At 29.4% G+C, this 22,063-nt stretch overlaps 1 protein-coding gene across 1 annotated transcript in view; it reads left to right on the top strand.

Moving 5' to 3' along the window:
* The window catches only part of LOC126549035 (uncharacterized), a 166,593-nt gene that overhangs the window by 28,284 nt on the left and 116,246 nt on the right, over positions 1–22,063 (top strand). The gene's annotated exons all lie outside the window — the stretch shown is intronic.

The raw sequence follows: 22,063 nt of genomic DNA, 5'->3' as shown, positions 1-22,063 counted from the left end.
AATTATTATTCTATATATAATAATATAACAGCTATGGCGGTAACCTTCAACTTTCAAGTTTCAATTAGAATTTAATAACATCCGTAGGCATTTCATTTAATGGGGTCATACTTTTACTTAAAGTGACATGATAAAATTGTGATTTATATTTTAATGATTATATTTTGTTGTATACGTACTAAGGTATTTATTAATAGCTTGTCCAATTTTACTAAAATACTACGACGCACTAACGCAATTGTGTTTTTTACATGTGATATAATCATATACCTAGGTATTGTTATTGTTATTATTATACATTTTTCGAAATGACGCACTCGACAAAAACTGTAACCGTACTTATACTTACTATACTATATAGCACGAACTTACGAGTTTTTTCAATGGTTTTACTAACATTTAAATATTAAATAACTTGGTTGTAGAAACTTTTTTTTTTTTGCTAAATCTTCAACAAATGCAGACAGTGCACGTGCTGTAGCTTGTTGATATATTAAATTATTGTTTACACAGATTCTTCAATCAACATTAATCATTCAATATGTCTGAAACACACACGATAATAATATTATGTTATACTGTTACGAACAATGGAATAAAAAAATGAATATTAATATATTAAATAATTAAAACAATTAACCACCTCCTTATAACAATTAAAATTCATTTGAAGCTCTTTACATTTTGTGTAATTGAAATTGCAAGTTGTTTATCCAGAAAGTAATTTGTATACAGTGTATACAATTCAATTTATGCATTACGTCTATTTTAATTAAAATAGGTAACTATATTATTAAAGGATAGTCTTTTGGGTGCGTACAAGCGTACAGCGACAAGAAAGATAGTTTTAATTGCCCGTCAAACTTCTGCAGGTTCAACCGCTGTTCGTGTATCTATGAATAATAATATATAGCCTGTATAATAGACATCAGCAGCAAGTTGTCAATTTTCTTTGAAGAACGAATATTTCATACTATACGCTCTAAACATCACAATATACTGTGTATATTATTATGCACAGTATACCACACAGTTATCTATTGGGCATATACAATTAAAATTGTATCATTTTTCATACCAATAATCCTTAAGTGCTTTAAAGTGTCAGTTATGCTTACTTTTATAGTCTATACCTAAACCAGTTGTTTTAGTATGTTCAGGTAAAAATGAAATGTTTTTTTTTTCAATAAAATTGAAAAATAGAAGACAGTATTATATATTACAAGCTTATTTATGATATACTTAACAGTTTCATAAAAATAAAAATCTTAAAAGTATCATAAACATACATCAATATAAACATATTATGATTAATAATAAAATAATAAAATAATATTATCAACTATTATGTTTTACGATACGTTTCTACTAGTTTTTTGTTGATTCATTATAGGGGTTATAAGGAACTATAAAGTGAACATTTGATCAAAATAAATTCCTAGTCAAAACGATATTACAAAGATCTAACTGAGGCACTGAGGCTTCCTTTCGGTTTTCCTTTTACGATACAAGTAAGTTAATAACAAGCCTAGTGATTCTTTTAACACTGTATACACCCCATATAATAATTGACAAATAATAATTAACGTTATGGATTTTTTATTTTTAACATAATTTCAAATCATAATCAATCAATCTTTTTGAAAAAAATATACATTTTTTATTCTTTTTTTGTTAATTTTTTTAATGGAAAATTCTTAATTTTATTATTTCATATTTTGTATCGTTTTAATGTTTTTTAAATTTATGCTTTAATGAATAACAGCATTTCTAAGAGTTTAATTAATACAATATTAAAATCTAATTTAAATCAATTAGTCAATTCTTAATAGTTTATTATTTAGACGAGGAATGTTCTTTTTATATTTATTTATGTATTTATACATTTTAATAATAATATTATAATACACCATTTAGGTATTCGTTAAACCCGGAAAATAGCGCACTAGCCGTATACACACATTGACCTCAATTACTGCAAGTCGGTAGTTTGGTGGGTACCTACATTTCAATATAATATGTTATAAGTTAAAAGCATAATATGTATCATAATTCATAGTAACATAAAACATTATGTAGTTATATATAGGTCACAGTAAAGCACTACAGGTATGTGTTGCACACGGAGTGCTACGTAGACGTGTAGGTTTACCTACTACAGAGCTTTATTGGTACAAACTACTAGGTACATACAATCTATATATTATTATATTGTAATAATACTGTGCATACCACATAATATATCGTGTACTATATCTAATATATCTATCCGGAAATCCGATCGAACGGTTCAATTATTTTATTATTGCTATTTGCTACCTATGTATAATATTAGAGCGGATCGATACTGTTATATATTTTATATATTATAAATTTGTAGTAGGTACGCTCGTATGATATAATCTCGTGGACAGACGTGACAGTCGTACATATAAATATATATTTAAATTATTTCGAAAATAATCCACGTTGATCGCACGCAGACATGCAGTGACCATAATAGGTGAGATTTACATGTTATTTATTTGTGTATGGATTACATAAAAATAATTACATGGCTAACAAATAGATACACGTTGCAGTTATACGTATATACTATGTATAAACGGCTTAACAATTGAGAGATAATTAGTGGAGTAAATTGCCAGCAAAGACGAATTTAATAGAGTCTTAGTGACTCCCGAATCCCAGCTAGATCAAGAGTGAAAAAATAACGTATTTTATAAATTATAATATAGTAGGTATTATACGGAGTGATTAATTTTACGTAACATTTATAATTTGTTTCAGAAAAAAACTTTTTAAGACAACATTTTTGAACAAAAAAGATTTATTATTATCTTTATTTTAATAATTTTTACTATTTTTAATAACAACAAACATTTTTGTTTGACATTTTGCTATGTTAAATTATAACGTATAGAATCATAATAGTATAGTTATAAGTGTTATAACATAAGTTTCATCCTTATTATAGTTTGGTTGCTATGGCAATACATGTAACAGTCGCAAAAATAATATTTTATCCAACCCAAAAATATACAATTGTTGAAATCAAATTTTGGACAAGTTGTTAATTAGTTACTTATATAAATAATTAAAATTTAGACAAACGAATTGTAATGATCAATGGACTATCATTTTTCGGGGAACCTATGTACCGGTTATACCACTCTATTGTTCTATACATTTTAAATACGTATAACTCAAAAACTACTTATTTAAAACTTAATTATTATGTATCGAAGAACTCCAAAAATATATTTTAATTTAAAAAGTTTGAAATCGCAAGAAAATTAAAAAATGCATATTGTCATTAAAAAATTATGAAACTTAGAATTAAGAAAAAAATGTTTAAAAGAGTTAGTATAGTTTTTGAAAAATGAGTATGCCGCGTTAAATGGATCACCCATTTGATGCGTCACTAAGATTTTCTAAGGTAACATTGTAATAGCAGTGGCGTAGTTATGGGGGGGATATGGGGATAGATCCCCCCCAGAGCCTTTTTTTTAATGTTTAAATCATTGACTTATTGAGCCCCCCCACTTTATGTTTAACCAATAAATTGTATATCCCCCCCCAGAACAAAATCATAACTACGCCACTGTGTAATAGGGTATATGAAGTAATATGCACATAACTGTTAAATAAAATATATATGGGGACCTAGAAAAGACTTCAAAAAATGATTTTTAAAGTATCTATTAATACTCGATTCGTTGTACATTGTACACAATACTAAGGTGTTATTAAATTATATGACTTAAATTAGCTGAGTATGAAACAACGGCATATTATTAAATTCACATGAATATGCACTTCAAGACGAAAGCTCAATTAGTATACTTCAACTATGGGAAAAGTGAAAACACGCATCGATGTATCGTCTTATAGTAGGCAATTATATTATACAGATAATAATGATATATTTCCTAATCGATCTGCTGCGTAATTGTCGTTTTGTCTTTATAATAAGAACGGATGTCGTGGGTTGTAGCGATAACCTTATAATATAAATAATATTTATATAATATTATTGCATAGTGTAATAGTATAATGTTCGTTAATGAGGACTTGCGAAGAATTACAATAAAAATACAAGTTGGCGTTTTTCAATGTATAAGTACACGGAGAAAAAAATCACCACCACTTCCCACGTAAAAATAGAAAATTTACATGTCTGTGAAATTGCACATGAAAACATGATACACATATTATATACAGAGTGATTACTGATTTGCAAAACGTGTTCACCCTCATTTTTTGTTTTAGTAATTTATTTATTAATTAATTTATTCAAATTTTTATACTAACTTATACTTTTTTTCAAACGATTATCACCCTTTTCCCTCTAAATTAATAAAACGAAGACTTTCAAAATGTTAATGTATGTAAATCGAAATTCCAACTGTAGTTTTTGAGCTATTTAACTTTGTGTACAAAGGTTTAAGAAAAAGTGGAAGGAGTTATGATAATATTAAAATTATAGTAATTTATCCTAATAAATAAATATTTTTTTTATTTGTATAAATTATCCTAGTAATACTTATTTTAATTTTTGTAAGCCTATAGGTTACATATGTTTAAGGACTACAAGTCTTATCATTTAAACAATAATAACTCAATAATCAGATACTACTCGTTCGAATAATTATTGTGATTGAATTTTATTATTCTTAAAAGTAAAGAAAATAAATGAATAATTTAAAATGCACGATGCATAAAAAAGTAAAAATTCCACAGTTAAGAATTCGAATAAATTTATTATTTAAAGAAAAATGGGGATGAACATGCGTCTCGTTGAATCGCTTTGTATTTTGTCGACAAATACTAAAACGATACTACGGCTGAAGGTTCTAATATATTGCAGTAAGACGTGTATAGTTGTAAATTCGCTGAAATTGCATATTATTATTAATCTCAGCACAAACTGCAGTTTAATATAATAAAATAACCCGTACACGTTTTACGCGTAGACTTTAATGATGTCAATAAAATAGACGATTTGAAAAAAATATTAAAAAAACAACTCAATTTAATAATACTCTGTGCGAATGTGCTCGTATTTATTTATTTTTAACCGCCAGACATCGTCATTGGAGGTTGTAGGAATGTTTAATTTAGTTGATTATTATGGTGTCAAAATTATAATTGCGCGTACGATAAAATATGCGTGTAAATATATAGTAGACCAACGGCAATAGCGGCAGCGGTGTTACAAAAATGTTAGAAGCCCCCGAGGGTTGAAGCATAACTCGGCGCACGAATGGTCGGCGATGGTCGTGCTCGTGCATTTATTATTATTGTTGCTTATTAAATCACGTGAAACTGCTATTTTCGAAATTTCATGTTTTTACCTTTTATAACTGACGAGAGTCTTGTTGTTCGAAAATAACTTTTTTGAGGACGTGCGTGCTTGATAGGTACGACAACTTTACTTATCTATACAGTGAACAGAGCCACAAAGGTGATTAAGGTAACCGCAGTGCAGACATAAATGATGGACAGTTCCCAGTCAAGCCTTGAAGGATATTTCGAAATTCTATTTACTATTAAATTTAATTGATACATATTTTAATGTAACTCCAATCGTTTTAGACTTGAGTGTCAATAAAAATAAATAATAACTTTTTTTAACAGAGTAATAATAATTAACTGCAATTAACGTTGGTTCGAATTACATTATTAATACCCTGGAACATTTCCTCATTGCATTAATAAAATATAAAAACATAGAATATTATTTACATAATAAAATGTATTTATTTATTATTTTAAATAAATAAATATTATGCATGTACCTATTGTCCTTCTCGCATAAAAAATATAACAATAAAATTAGGTAGGTATAATACAAGTCACACAATAGTCATAGATTAGTGATTAGTTTTTATAATATACATACAGGTCTTTTTAATTAACTTAGAATTTTATTTTAATCAAAATAATTGCATATTCAATCTATTATTTTTGAATAATGTATGCCTAAAAGCTGATTAATTATTAATTGTTGGTGCACAGAGAAAAACGTTCTACTCTTACATCCTATAGGGGGATATATTTGTTTGTTTTATTTGATCTCCGGAAAAAAGATTACTGGGCCACGCCGAGCCTCTAATGTGGGGGCCCAGGATTATAATGTTGTATATCTAATACTTTACATGATACATTGCAGGACGAAAAAACTAGTTAGCTGTCTATATAATAATAGGATGGAAAAAACACGGTGTGATGAGGGACAATCCCTATTTCCCTATACCCAAGAGGACTTCTGTGACACAGACGATATCCTCTGTACAACCGAATGCAATTTCCCACGACTGCTTGCATAATATATTATATACAACATCACCGCGTCGCGGATATTGCGTTTCTACATAATATACTATATACCGCGTACACCCGACAACGGACTAAGTGAGCTGCAGCGGTCCGGAACAACGAAGCCACGATAAAATATGCCCTCAATGCGACGGGATTCAATGTATGCGCCTGCGTAGCGTGATACGGCGAATGGCCTCGATGGTCGGACATCCGGTCGACCCTGCGACCGCGTAGCAGATACGTACATATATATCTAATATACATATATGTAAAGTTAGGACTACGAACGAATTGGCAAAACGTATGCGTCGGCTGCAAAGGTATAACTTGGGATTTATTTATTACCCTCGTCAAATGAACCGCAGTCGATTGTCCGCGAAGTTGAAAGATTTGATAATAATACGGTCTAATCTATGCTAACGTTCGATTTCCTTGACATCATCTCTTCTCGTTTCGATGACACGAAAGTCGTTTAAGTCCCGTGGTATAAAAAATAAATAAATCATCACATCATTATTCCCACGAGTATGTGTGATATAATAAAGATGAAAAAAATAATGGATAGGACAAGCCTGTAAATATAATGAAGAGTTGATGATTCACCGAGTATGCTCTCACCCCCATTTTTCGTTTAATAATTAATTTATTCAAATTCTAATATTTAAAATGTTTATTTAATATAGTTAAAAATCATGTTATTTTAAAATTCTTTTTTTAGAGAAATTTTCTGTGGTAATGCAAACTATTTCTCGAAAGAAAACTCCCATTTTTCTCTATGTACTATTTAGTAGATACATTTTAGCAAATCTTGAATTACCGAATTTAACATTTAAACATTTTAAACGAGTAGTTTTTTAATTATTAGAATGTTTATACTTTAAACTAAAAATTATAATTCTTAAAAACGCGTTCTACAAATTGAGTATGATTTCTAAAAGCTGACACCTGGCGATGAGTTTTGATACTCTTTTCATTGTTTGATCATTTATGATCCGTATTGTTCCCACGTCGGTGATCCATGGACTGCACTGCTGATTATGAGTTAAATCTATTATTTCACAACGTGGAATGCGTCTTAATTATATCAACTGTATATTATAATAATACCCAGAAATATATATATATTATTTTAATACGTGTGCGTGGTGCACAGATGTTACCACCAACGAATATCGTTTTTCTTTTCCTCCGACCGCACTCCACGTATAATATATTATGTTATTTACAACGACAATTAATGTCGTATATTGTAATTTATAACATACACACTTGTACGGTATATACGGTACAGCCATACCATATGCAGTGCACTATACTGTCTATACGTCTTAAAAGTTGTTGCTGCCGTTATATTATTATCATCATTGAGTATTTCGTGGATTTCGTTATGCATATTATAATATGCTGTTACACTCCTGGAACTTGGTATAGCAGAAATCTATTTACACAAATTTGATTTTACGAATCGCTGTTTGCCGTAAGTATAGTACCTAATATATATGTAGTATGTATGGCAGAAAATGATGAAACAATAATGAAATCGTCGAAACGGTTATAATTGATTGATTATTGTTTTAGGAAAACTATTGAACAACCCCCTTAAAATATATATATATAATATATATACTATGTCTGTATTTTATTACCAAGTTCCTCGAAAGTATGATGCTTAAAATTAAATAAGTAAATGTAGCATGTTTGTGTAAACAATTTATTCGAGGAAGTCTAAATAACTAAAATAGGTAAAGTCATCTTTGAGAATGCTTAATAACAAGATAATAATTTATCAAACAGTATTTAACTTAAGAAGTACAAAGATAATATTATATGATTTTAGACTTATATGAAGAACAATATACTCAGTTAAAAAAATAATAATCTATTGTTTTTTTTATTACCTCCATACATATAGTGATTACTGTGTAACTTTTTTAAATTTTATTAATAATACAATATTTTATTAAAAACGGATTCTAAAAACACACGTCTAGAGTCAATTAAGTTAAATTATTGAATCGAGTAGTATCTGTTTATTTTTATTTAAAATAATTATAAAAAAACACGATTAAACAAAAATTAATTAATAAATAGTTTTTACTACTTTATTATATATGTGTATAAACTTTATTTTAACTTGGAATATATATATATTTTTTTTGTAATTGATTGGAAAAAGTTAAAAATTACAATTGATATAGTATTAACTAAATTAATTAACTAACCTAAGTTAGATTAGGAAATTAACGAACTACCTAAAGCCCCCTCAGTGGCGGCGCCAAAGACGGGCCATGGCCACCTTGAAAACTTGATTTAACTCACAAGTTTAAATTTGTATTTTTAAATGTTATTATGTAAATAGTTTTAAAAATATATGTACAATACCAGGGTCTGGTTTTTCTATATCATACGCATAGTCACGCCAACACGACTGTAAGTTGTTTACAAATTGCGTTTTATATTTTGTGCCGTTCGCAGAAATGGTTAAACATATACATGTAAATAATGGTTATATGGTTATCATGTATAAATCTAATTTTAAACAATACTGAAATATGACCATATACCTAATATAGGGTTTTAAAATGTAACTATTAGCGTCTAGAGAATGGGTAACAAATAGCATTTACTGAAATATTTAAGGTTTGTTCAATTGTCATAAACTCAAAACTATACCTATATCCTCATCTGATCGTGAACGTGCCTTTTTGTGTATGAAACGAATAAAATATTCGTAACTAGACAATAATTTATCAAATTTGAGTGCTATATATGAAAATCGTAGAATTATTTTAAAATAACCATTTATAACTGCTCAATTATGATGATTTAGTTACACTGTAGTATAATATGTATTATACAACTAATTTTATTTTATATACTATTACCTAGTTATGGTTTGCTAATATATCGATATATTTTGATTTGTTTTATTTTGAAATAAATACGTATTAAGTTTATAATAAATCGAAAAAAGTATTAGTTTGCTATTTTATTCGTTACACAATATTAATATTTATTTATTTATTATTACTTTTCTTTTTAAATATTTTATAAATAACCAACCTGATCAGTGTCTTGAAACTCTTGGTGTCCTGCACGTCATGTCCATTGAGTCTTGGTGGCGCAACTAGGATTAAAGATTTTAAGAGATAACAGATTTGAATAATATTTTATTACAAATATATCGTACTTAGATATAGAGGGTCTAAGGTTGAGGGGAATCAGTCCGTGAACGCCAGTATTTTCCCCTCTTCCACCATATGTATCACTATCGTGTGACTGTATCTGCCCTAATATATTGCTGTGCCTCCTTTAGCCAGACTCGGAAAAAAGACCTGCCTACCTTTGCAAATAACTCAGAGAATTCATATTTTTTGAATTTCAATAACCTGGCTGATGACGTATTTCATTCATTCAGGGTTTCCAATAAAGAAAATAAAAATAAATCGGAGCAAAACAATTAATAACTTCTTAGTGGAACGAATTAACGTTATGTATTTACCTGATACTCTATAGTTTATACGTAGGTACTTACTAAGTCCCCAAATTGAAATTTTATAATTTTCTTTTGTAGAATATTTAGCATGTAATTAGCAAGTATTTTCAAGGCCGGTATAACGGAAAATTTATACTTCCGGATAAGCTACAATTAGGTTGTAGGACATACGTCATATTGTATCCACCCTCCCCCGCCACTAAATTGTTGATGAAAAGCATACAAATCACAAAATGCAAATACATCCGAATTACATATTAAATAGTAAATACCAAACTCAAACATTTAGAAAATATAGCTGGTTCCGGTTAATTAACGCAATCAAAATTGTTTTACACCGATTTAGTTAATTCGTGCAGGATATATAGGTTTGCTCTTCCAATAAATTATAATTATTTACAATAGACATTATTAGCTTAATAACAAATTTAAAAGAGAGTAAAATCAGTTATAATCGTCTCTAAATTTCTCATCTATCTCGTTATTGTGGTGGAAAAAAAGGAAACTTGCAACGTGTATATAATTTATAAATTGGTTAAGAATAGCGAATTTCTTAAAATGAAAATTTACTTTTAAGGGGAATTCTATACCGGTTTGTGCTGGCGAATTTCTTGAATCAAGACGTACGTTTATTGAATAGTTTACGCAAAAAAATGCTAAAAGTTCTTTGAACTCACGTCCATCGATCATTGTCGGACGAGGCGAGTTGACTGTACATAAACATTATATAACTGTAGAAATATAACTGTACGATTTACAGTGATAAAATATTAAAATATATAACATATTTACATCGTACGTTGTACGTATAATAATAATATATTTTTTGAATTCCAACAATTTTTAATCCTAATATTTCAAATATTAGATTTATTAGATAATATTATCTTTAAAATAGGTGTAAATAGGGGGCTAGGGGGGGGTTAAATATTCAGGCAAGGCTTATTAAGAAATCAATAAGTAATTAAAATACAAAATTTGTTATATACCCCCTCCCAGTCAAGAACTGTAATTGCGCCTATAATTATCAACCATGAATTTAGTCAAAAATTGAGAAAATCGAAAACCAACTAGGTAGCTAAATAGTTTTCGGCTCATTATTCATATTTGATCGTGAAACTTTAAAAGGTAGGTACTGTGGCGACCATAACGGTGTCATAGTTTTTGTTATTTATAATTTACTATACATAATTTAATTACAGACAATAAAAGAAAAAAATACTAATAATTATGAAAAATTTAAAATTAAGTGAATAATTACTGTTTGGACTTCTTAAAAAAGTACTGAAATGAAAAATAATATGTAGATACTTAAAATTTAGATTTTTTTTTCTTCCTTCTTATTATACGTTATAGGTAATATAGATGTGAGGCTGTGCCTATAACTTGCCTCACCCGACGAGCACTGAGTTGTATAACATTCCTGACGCTTTTGACAGTCAGCGGTATCTTTTTTTTCCTCACGTGTTTAATTATAATATATATATTATGTAACACTCAACATGTGCTCGAGGTCGGTTTTTTTACTACTTGGTCTATAATGGAATAAAACCTTGCCATTGCGTTTCTACAGCAGAAGTCCTTACTACAAGCTACGCCTACTTCTCAAAAAATATCAAATATCGTTTTAAACATGGTCACAATTCCAAATCGATATACATTGTAATGCGATTATTGCAGAAGTAATCATGATAAAAACCTTAGGTTTAAAGAGATCTACAAATTATACACAAATTATTTACGAACTTATACTTAACAAAAAACCATTTTCATAACGTATGTGGTATGCAAATACAAAATACGGCGTATAATAATTATTGTTAATAAATAATAACAAATTAAATAAATTGTTATTGTGATATTTTTATTCGTATCGATTGTGAATTGTGATGAATTAAAACGTCACCGTCGTATCGGAATTACATCTAATATTTTAATTAATTGTTACCTATCGTAATCTGTTTAAATTATTACAATTTTATCTTTAATGGAAGCTGTGAACTTGTAAAATATTCTCTGTGATAGTCGTTGAATGCCGAGTTAAGAACAAAGTTTTTTCCCGACAATAATATAATAACAGGCAGCAGTATATTATTACACTTAAAGAGATAATTGTATTGTACACAAAATATTCGGTAGGTATTGCCGGCAGAACAGCACCTTAAAAATACATATTACATGGTAAAACATCACTAATATTATATATTTTTTTTTCGTTATTGATGCAATGTTACGTAGAACTCGTAATCTTTTTTCTGTGTGTTTAAACAATTAAACATAATATAAGAGATAATGTATAAGTATGACGCCGTTTTGTTTTTTATTTGTTCTGCGCACAACGTTATAACTTGAGTATCCGTAGAAAGAAAAAATACTGATAAGTGATAATGCACTTTTAAATAATTGCCACTCGTATCAACGAGAATACAATAATAGGTTAATAATAGGTTTGAAAAAAAACGTAGTAGCACGTATAACACTTGTGATTATTCGTTACCCTTTTCTTTGTTTTGTTATTACAATCTACAAATCATCGAACTACAGTCGTATTATTGTCTTCTATAATAAGAGTTATATATTTTACATGACTATTTCCACCTGTTTTCGAACAAATTATTCTACCGTTTTACCAATACAATTTTTTAATATTTAGTCAAAATTTGAGAACAACGAGTATACGGTACAGTGTGTATGCGTTGTATTTTGTAAAAACGGTACAAAAAAATTTTATACTTTCAAATGTATATTACTATAACCGATACGGGTATACTTGCCCGAAAAATAAAAACTGTTCAGTTGTAGCTATATATAGCTCAATCTGCCGCACCTGTGCGCACGCCTCTGACGACAAGACGTAATAAAAAAAAAAAAAACTATACTCTTGCCAACAATGTTCAATATACATAATATTATGGCTATTGGCTAGGGTTGCAATATCTTATTTTACTTAAACCCGAGATAAACGTTTTTCGTTTAATTTTTATGGGAAAAAATTGCCACTCTTTCACGGTCAACCATCGGCTAAGTCTTAACAATTTATATTTTTCATATCTAGAATACCACACACAATGGTAAGCACTTTAAAACATGTTTATGGGGTTAGACTAACTCAATGGTATGCATCAGAATGAGTAACTATAATGGGCAAAATTACCAATTAACTATAAAGAATAACAAAAATGATCGTGTGAGAACCAAAAACAATAAGACAGTATTATTTATTATAATAATTGTCGTTATCAAGCTGGGAATATAATTTCAAAATACATTTCGTCAATCAACCAATAATTTATCAAAACAATAATGTTTTCTTACTAGAAATATTTAACAAAAGACAAATGTTTAATCTAAATTATTGAAGTAATAATTCTGAGAAAATCTTAGCCGTCCCATAACACATTATCATAATATCGAGACGTTATATTCATAACCAATATTCACTCCTAAACTATAACCAAGAACGTATGGAAACCCTATTAATTTAAGTTCATTTTTTTCCGTTGCTAATTTCATTAATAACTTTTGGTTTAAAATTTAAATTTTGAACATTCGTATGGTTATTATATTTTGAAAACAGCGTTTAAACTTTATACTTGTAAGCGAGGTTCCTGCGTCGTCGCCTCGTAATACGAGTATATGCGGATTGCATTTTTAAATTTAATAATCGTGACGCGGCCCCTCCTCCTGTACTGAATATTATAGTAGGTACATACAAATATACCGAATGCAGTATGGGTGGCGCAACTTGCACATTATAACATCCTTCGAGGATCGGCGCAGTGAACCGTTCAGTCGGAACGTTTTAAGCGGATCAGCCAAAGCCGGAACAGACGACACAAGCTTTATAATGTACATTTTATTAATGTACAATATGTATAGGAAGTGCGTAAAAGGCGCGTTTGACAAATTAGCGCGTGAAAAGTGAAATTCGTAATAATAAATATAATAATATAATATATTAAATTTGTTGTATTTCATTTTAAGTTACACCTATTGCTATATTTATATGCACAATGCACACGATATTATAAAACTTTCCTCAATTATAATTTGTTTTTGCACTGCGTCTTGTAGAAAAATCATAGTATACCTAAAGGCTACAATATAATGGTTAACGTTCGCATTTGCTTATTATTTGTAAACGAGCAACACATCAATTATATATAATAAAAAACAAAAAACACGATAAACGTTTTCAATAGAGATTTATTTTATTTTTTTCCGTTGACTTGATTTTTATCTTATAGGTACCTTCTCAGTTTAAGTATGAAACAAATGTCATTTATTATCAGCGATCAATGATTATGATTAAAAGTGAACGAGAGGTGAAACTCTTAGGTCATATTATAAAAAAAAAAACGTGTTGCGTGTACATAACTACATATATTATGCATATTTCATTTTATTACTGTTATTATTTGTTTCTATATAATATTATATTATCAATACACGGAGTATAATATTATGCGCATACTGAAGTGAATAATACATGAATAAGGATACGCGTATGATTGATTTAGTGATTTAGTTCTTCGCGCGATATGTTGCATACAGAAAACAATTTATAAATACGAGTATAAACTCCCAAGAAAGTCGTGAAATGTTTGTCACGAATTCAAAAAAGAAAAAATACGAGGTCCATTAAACACATCGGGAAATAAACTATGTGCATTAAAAAGTCAATTAAACGAATAAAAGCTACATTTCGCATGTGTTCCGTTTAATGTAAAAGGAAAAAAAATCGAGACTTTATGTAGTTTTTAGAAAAAACCGTTCGTTAAAACCAGTTTGAAAAATATGATCATTAAGTTATTATATATTTATATAAAATATTTGTAACAAGTTGTTTGACCAATACAAGTAAATTGCAGCGAACGTATATAAATAATTTTCTAAAATTCCATTAAACATAGTGAAATAAAGAATCCAACATGATTCAGAATTTAGATAATGTAGGTAGTAAGGGATTGAATTTTAATTTTTATAACAATTTCATAAAAATGTAACGTTTGTTCAACTTTAACGTTTATTACACACTCTTTTAGTCGGAAGCGTGATGATTTTAAAACGTGAATGTTCGATTATTTTTGTTGCTAAGTGCACGAGACATGCTGTAGAATGTTTATAAATTGTAGAACGTGCATATAATATGGTTTTGTGTAAATTCTAATTGACGTGGCGCCTATTTTAAAATGCGCCGTAGTGGGTATAATTACATACATATTAGATTGACATTTCGGAAGGATGTCCATTAATTTATCTTGTATTTAATGTTTCACTAATGATTCGATATAGGTGTAGGTACTAATTAGTATTTAAAAAATATATGCACGCCCAAATAGTGAAATGAATTGGAAGAATTTCTGCTGTCATGATAATGAATTAAACTTAATCCGACGTTCGGTTCAAATATAATTATTTTCTGCAAACTATGCATCGTGCGTTATAAAAATCATATAATTATACACCTAATAAATTATCATTATTATTATCTTAATCTTATATTTTATCTCTATATTATCTTTATCGTCATCTCATTATGCATTAAATCACTAAGAAATTTATTAAAAAAATTACTGCATAAGTAAAAATATATCTTATTATGTAATACGCAAACATTACAAAAAACTTATGAAGAGAAGAAATAAAAATATCAGTGTAGTAAAATGGGAGTAGTATAATAAATGTGTAATCAAGAATTTGCTGTGGGAGAGATAATATCTATAATAATTTATTTATTTATCTTTAGATAGATATAAAACAGAGCCATTTCTAAATTAAAATTGTCAATTTTACAAAAATAAAATCATATTATTTCCAAATTTTATATATTAATTTACTTGAAAAATTGTCATCAACACGGATTGAACATACGTCATATATTATACGAGTATAGGTACTAAAATAATCTGATTAAATTTCTAGTTTTGGAATTGTTATTTCAAAATAAAATAACAATAAAATTTTAAATAGTTAGTACGTTTTACCGATTTTCATCGGAATCTAAAAAAATATATTTAGAACTATAAACATTTGCATGTTTGATTTAGTATACGATGGGCTTTAAACAATGTTACAACTTTACAAGCATTCAAATTTATATTTTGCATTACATGATAATTATATTATATTCTGAATTTAAACAATTGTATTTAATATTTCAGGTTATTTTTTTTACTGGTATGTTATATTTTATTTTTTAGTAAGTTATTTTAACCTTCCTGATACGAACTACGGCATTATCAGCTAGATAGGTACATGTTTTACTACTGGCCTAGAATTGTTAATATTAGAAATGAATACCACTGTTTGAGAACCTCTAGGCTAGATTATTGATTTATTAATTTTGTTTCTTATAATAATGTTATACTATGTTGACGTACAGAAAAGAAAAGCAACGGAAATATTATTACGACGTCGTTTGAAACCCATTGTGTATAATTACAAACTTTAGCTCAGAGTAAATATACAGTTGCCGTCTTTCTTCTAAATGCCAAAAACACTATTACACTAACAATGGTTATTGTTCCTAAGTTATTTGTTTAATAATTATATTATACAAGAATATAACACATTATATTGGGTCATTGGGGCTGTCTGCAGTGGCCCGATACTCACCAAAGTATAAGTAGCATGGAAATAGTTTTCATTGTATGCCTGTATAATAAGCGCAATGGTAACCAATAACATTAAACTGTATAACATAAAAATAAACAAACCAGGTACCTATTTATATTGTAAAATAAACGTAATAAGGTATCCGGATAATTCCTTACACCAGAGGTTCTCAAAGTGTGGGGCGCGACCCTCCACGGGGGCGCAAAAGCATTATAGGGGGGGCGCAACACAATTTTAAAAATCAACATTGCATTGGTAGAAAAAATTAAAAAAATTAATGTAATATTAATATTTATCAATATTTGTTGTTTGTTTTTAACATTTTTTTACTCTAAACATGACTATTAAAATTATTTTTATTAGGGGGGGCTCAGGTCTGGGGTTAACTAAAAGGGGGGGCCTGGCCTGAAAAGTTTGAGAACCTCTGCCTTACACTAATAACCAACAAGTGCTATATAGAGAACTAGAGAAGGAATATTATAAGTTATAATAAACAACTATCACGACTTAATTAACGTCTTATTTATCATATAATACGTTATCTTATCACTCACCACTTTTCTACAGATTTTTTTATGGTTTTATTCGAGAACTGATCAACTACTCTGTATACAATAAAATGAAGCATTCAAAAATGTATAAAAAAAAAAGTACAAACTTACCTATAGCTTACTGCCTATTATATACCTACATACTATAAACTACATAGTGTCATAGTCTATGCAGCTGAAAAGAGGAAGAATGAGGTGCATAATAAACATCACTGATTATTGCTCGTTAAAAGAGCTCAGGTGTCATCGTATGCAGGACTCGGTAGTCGGTGCGAGTTGGGGTCCCATAATAGAGTCTGGTATAAGGTTTATCATAAGGCGTGGTCGGTGAGCATGCGCACTCGCACTGAAGACAGAACGATACGATCACGCTGGTCTGTAGAGTGGTAGGTGGCTTAAACAAAGGATTATCTTTTTCTTCGAGAAGTTGAATCCCTTTTCCGGCCACCCGTGTTCTCTCCGGTGACATTTATGAAGGTCACATGCTATTATAATAATATGAATACGAGTTACCCTCACGACGAGTGTCCCGGGCGACCGCATTACGTTAGTGTTATACGTATATTATTTTATATTGAGGATGACCATTTTCTGCAAGCGAAAGATGATCGATATTTATTATAAGTATTTAAATTAACTTATCATACAATGATTTGTGACTGTGAGCATCATAATTATGTAACTATACATAATTAGTTAATTACATTCGTTTGAAACAATAAGCACTTGACTGATTTGAAGTTATGCCTACATTATAATTACAAATATATTATCCTTTACAAAATCTATAAATATTTGTTATAAGAAATATCCCTGAAACTGAGAATGCACTTACCTATATACCGTCTTGCGATTATATTACTTCTCATGTATGCATCATATGACGGACGACTAGCATTTAAGTCTTTATTTAAAAAAAAAATACCATATACGTATTATTATTTATTATTACACAATTTTAGGCTTGAAAACTAAATTAATATGAAATTTTGCTAATTATAAGTAGGGAACTAAAAAGTTGAATATTTCCTAACTCTATACAATAATTGATCGTATTATATAAATAGTAAATATACCTACTCTTGTTTATTGTTTTGTGTTTATGTGTATAATATTAAATAAAGTATAATATAGTATGCATATTCGCAATGACGTTAACGCTGCTAATTCAGATTCTAATAAATATAACATTATAACCTATATAAAATATACTTATCATCAATCGTTACTGATAATATTTGTTTTTGTGAAAGAAAATCGAGATAATTTTTTTGTTGGCGCCAATCGTTGAAAATAAGGTACAAATAATAATAGGTAATAGTAGCTAGTAAACGTGATAAGTCAATTTTTATATTTTTGATGTATAAAAATAAAAAATTTGGGTTCTATCACTGTGTAGTCCCCTCCTCATATTATATTTCATTGATGTGTATTTCTTTTTTATTTTCTAATTTGCTTTTATAGTTTTATGTCTTGTAGCATAGACTATAATATTATATAAGTATTCTTTAAATAAAAAAAATGTTTGAAAATAATTTAGTATTTGATAATAAATTAATATTTAGAGAATTTTCTTTTACATTGGATAAGCCGAAAACCTGTTGAAAACGTTTGACTGTCCTGTTAGATTAAATTCCGCATACAACTGCACTATACGTTTCTCAGTGTTTGATAATTGTTTCCAATTATTGTAATCGTTCGCCGAAACGACGATTAAACTGAAAACCTATTTAACTCGATAATTCGCCGTTTAAACGAATAATGTTTTAATTAAGTATATACGTGTTACGGTGTAGAAATTACAATCACCACATTTTAATTTTATAGTTATAGGTTACATAGTACGGTTATCTAAAGTGCTGGAGTTCGTTCAGCCACCGCTCGACGTCAAACAATCATACAATAATATATTATATATGTACAATAACGTATACAATAGCGTGTATATTATATTATACTATTATACAGACTTAAATATATACGGCCTTCGGAGCAAATTTACCGAAAAAAAGAAACGAATTCACTGGAATTATCCTTTACAATATTAAGTCCACAATGCTCTGCAGGTATACAACATGCGATAATAAAAACGAACCTATATAACCATTGGTTTCTAGAATAAATTTTAACCATTCATACAGAATATTGTTTGGTCATTGAAAACTCCTATGTAATTCTACCATCTTTAGTATAGAATAAAATGTGCAGTTCTGTGTATTTATAGGCTTGAATAATCAATCATAGTTTTATCTTGAAAATGAAATTGCAGTTTTACTTTGAAAATGTCATATTTTTATGTGTAGTGTGTATCTATCTAATTAATTCATTATAAATCAATTCCGCCCATAACATTACTAAACCCAACGTATTCTTGAAAAATTGCTTTAAATGGAATTATGATAACGAAACGTATGGGGTCGCCCACTTAAATATACAGCCCTTTAAACTAGATGGCATCAGCCGCCACTCACGTTTTATACTTACTACGTCACTAGCTAAATTATATAATGTGTATACAATAATAATAATGGGTCTGAAATTCGTATATTTGTCCAGAAAAATCTTTTATCCTTACAACGTGATGTGGGTAGAAGTAGAAATAATATTATCATGTACTTCACTATAATATATACGACGCCGTATTCGAAACCTGCGCACGATGAATGGCGATAAAATTGTTGATAGGGCGAGAATTCTCAGCGTTAGCTACAAACAATACCGATATTAACACACCCTTATATGCCTTACCCTTATATCATTATATGTGACAAGTGTGTGTATAGTGTATGTAAGTAAAGAATACCCGCACAAGACAAACACTTATCGATCAGTGTATTTCGAGTTTTTATAATGTTACAAAAAGAATAAGTGGCATTATATTTAATTTTGTGGTTTTGATATTAGTAGATAACAGGTAACAGGTATATTATGCTTTGCGTAAAAATAAAATATTTTACAAAATATGTTAAAAAAACAAATTTAAAGCATTTTTGTTTTTATATCAGCATATGATCAGTTTTATTAAACTTATAAAATAATAATATAATAATATTGGTAAATGTGTATTAAATTTAAGTTACAATGGACATACAACCGATTTACTTTGCAATTTTTTAGTTTCTATATAATTTATTTACATTCACTAAATGAGTATTTTGCTATAGCATAAACATTTTAGGAACCGCGTGGTGTTGTAAAGTATTTTAAAGACTTAAATATGTGTTTAATAGTCTTAACAATTTGTTTTAATTTTTAATTGATATAAATGTTGAAATTTCAAATTATTATTTAATATAACATTATCAATCTCGTTAAATTAACAATATTTCAAAGTCAACTTAACAAAGTTTATGCATGTTTGGTGTTAAGTAACACAAATCATACAAACTTAGATAAATAGTAATTTGTATTGAAATAATATGTAATTATTATAGTTATTAATAAATTATGTAGTGAGGTGTAAAATGTTTAGATTATAAACTCATAAATTAGTAGAAATAATATATTTTCTATACCGTAAGGTATAATTATTCGCGCGGACGTATGGAAATAAGATAATAAATAATGCATCATTGCAACACAGATGAAACAACAAAATGATTGCATGGCAGTCGACGCGTAAACGACCTGCAGCGCTCATCGTAGAATAATAAAGGGCTTACACGACATTAAGAAGTTATAAACATTTTGTTTTTACTACACATTAATTAATAATAATATTCTTTTATATTCTGTATACATTTTATTTTTAACAGGAAATTAGCGACGGGCGGTTTAACGAAGAATAAATTTGAAAGTGCTCCAAAAATAAGAATAACATTTAAAATTAGTGATGTTGAAAGGATAGTACATTTTTAGTTTTATTCAGAAAATGAAACAACGTGACGTTTAATGTATTTTGATCGTCAGACTCGTGAAATTCGGAAATGTCAAGTTTTAATCGAAAACCGTGCATGATGTATTTATATACGAAGTCATAAATAATAATAAATATCAATTATCTTTAACCAAGTCGTTAATTGAACGCGTCCGCCTACTAATTATTATTACCGTTTTCTGAATATATACAAAGACTTCCATCATAATAATATCGAAACGGTGTGAAAGTGAGATAAATCGAGTACGATCAATAACCGTGCGAGAGTGTGGAGCGTGTGTTCGAAAATCTCCACGCTACGCAACGAAAAAATAACATTTTTTAAGCACTTGTTTGCGTAGCCGGAAACGATATTACAATATGCGGCGGCGTCTTTATGATGTTTGGTCTAACTGGGACGGCGGTAGCAGCCAGCAGTTGAGAACCGTTTTGTAGATTACGGTTGAAATAATTACATTTCACGAAATCGGTCGATTGGTAAACAACAATATAATATAAACGCGGAGAGAAATAAGTAGGCGCGGTGGAAAATAAAAACACAGCCGTTCGTTGTATAATATTATGTTACTCCATAACAGATGCGGTCGCGGGTTTAGGGCTAGAAAACCAGGGGCGCGGCGGCTTTTGTACCTACATAAAAATCGAAAAAATTTTTTGAAAAAAATAAACAAAGAAGTATGTACACTACAATAATATTATTATTATGTAATATATTATATACGTTGCGCGCGATGCGGTGTGATATCCACCTGTAGCTGCGCCGGCCTCTGGGCGAACACCCGGCGTGCCGCACGAGAATAAAACGATCGTTTTTCGTTATCATTACAGGTCGCGTTTTTAGCGTTGCAGAGTGAATCGACATTTTACCGAATTTAAAAGGCAACGATATGTGTGTTTTCCTTTTGAATCGATTCTCGTGGCATTTTAAAATGCCGGAAAAATTTTCACCAATTTCTTCCGCGACACATGCTACAGGTGAATATTCCACGCGCTTACCGCGGAACTGGAGGACTCTGCACGAGGGTGATGCGCGTGCGAGCGTGTCCGTCCGTCGTCGTTTTCTTCCACCACCACCACACGACGGTCCGTCCATGGCCGGTTTGTGTGTCCCCTCCGCCGCCGCCACGCCGCGCACAGAAAAACTCGTTGTGGTTTGGCCGGGCGGGGACCGGGGGGAAACGCGTGCGTGTGACCGTG

The sequence above is a fragment of the Aphis gossypii genome, chromosome 1, assembly GCF_020184175.1.
Source record: "Aphis gossypii isolate Hap1 chromosome 1, ASM2018417v2, whole genome shotgun sequence".
Taxonomy (NCBI): Eukaryota; Metazoa; Arthropoda; class Insecta; order Hemiptera; family Aphididae; genus Aphis; species Aphis gossypii.
The sequence above is the reverse complement of the archived record's forward strand: the minus strand, read 5'-3'. Positions and strand labels throughout refer to the sequence as shown.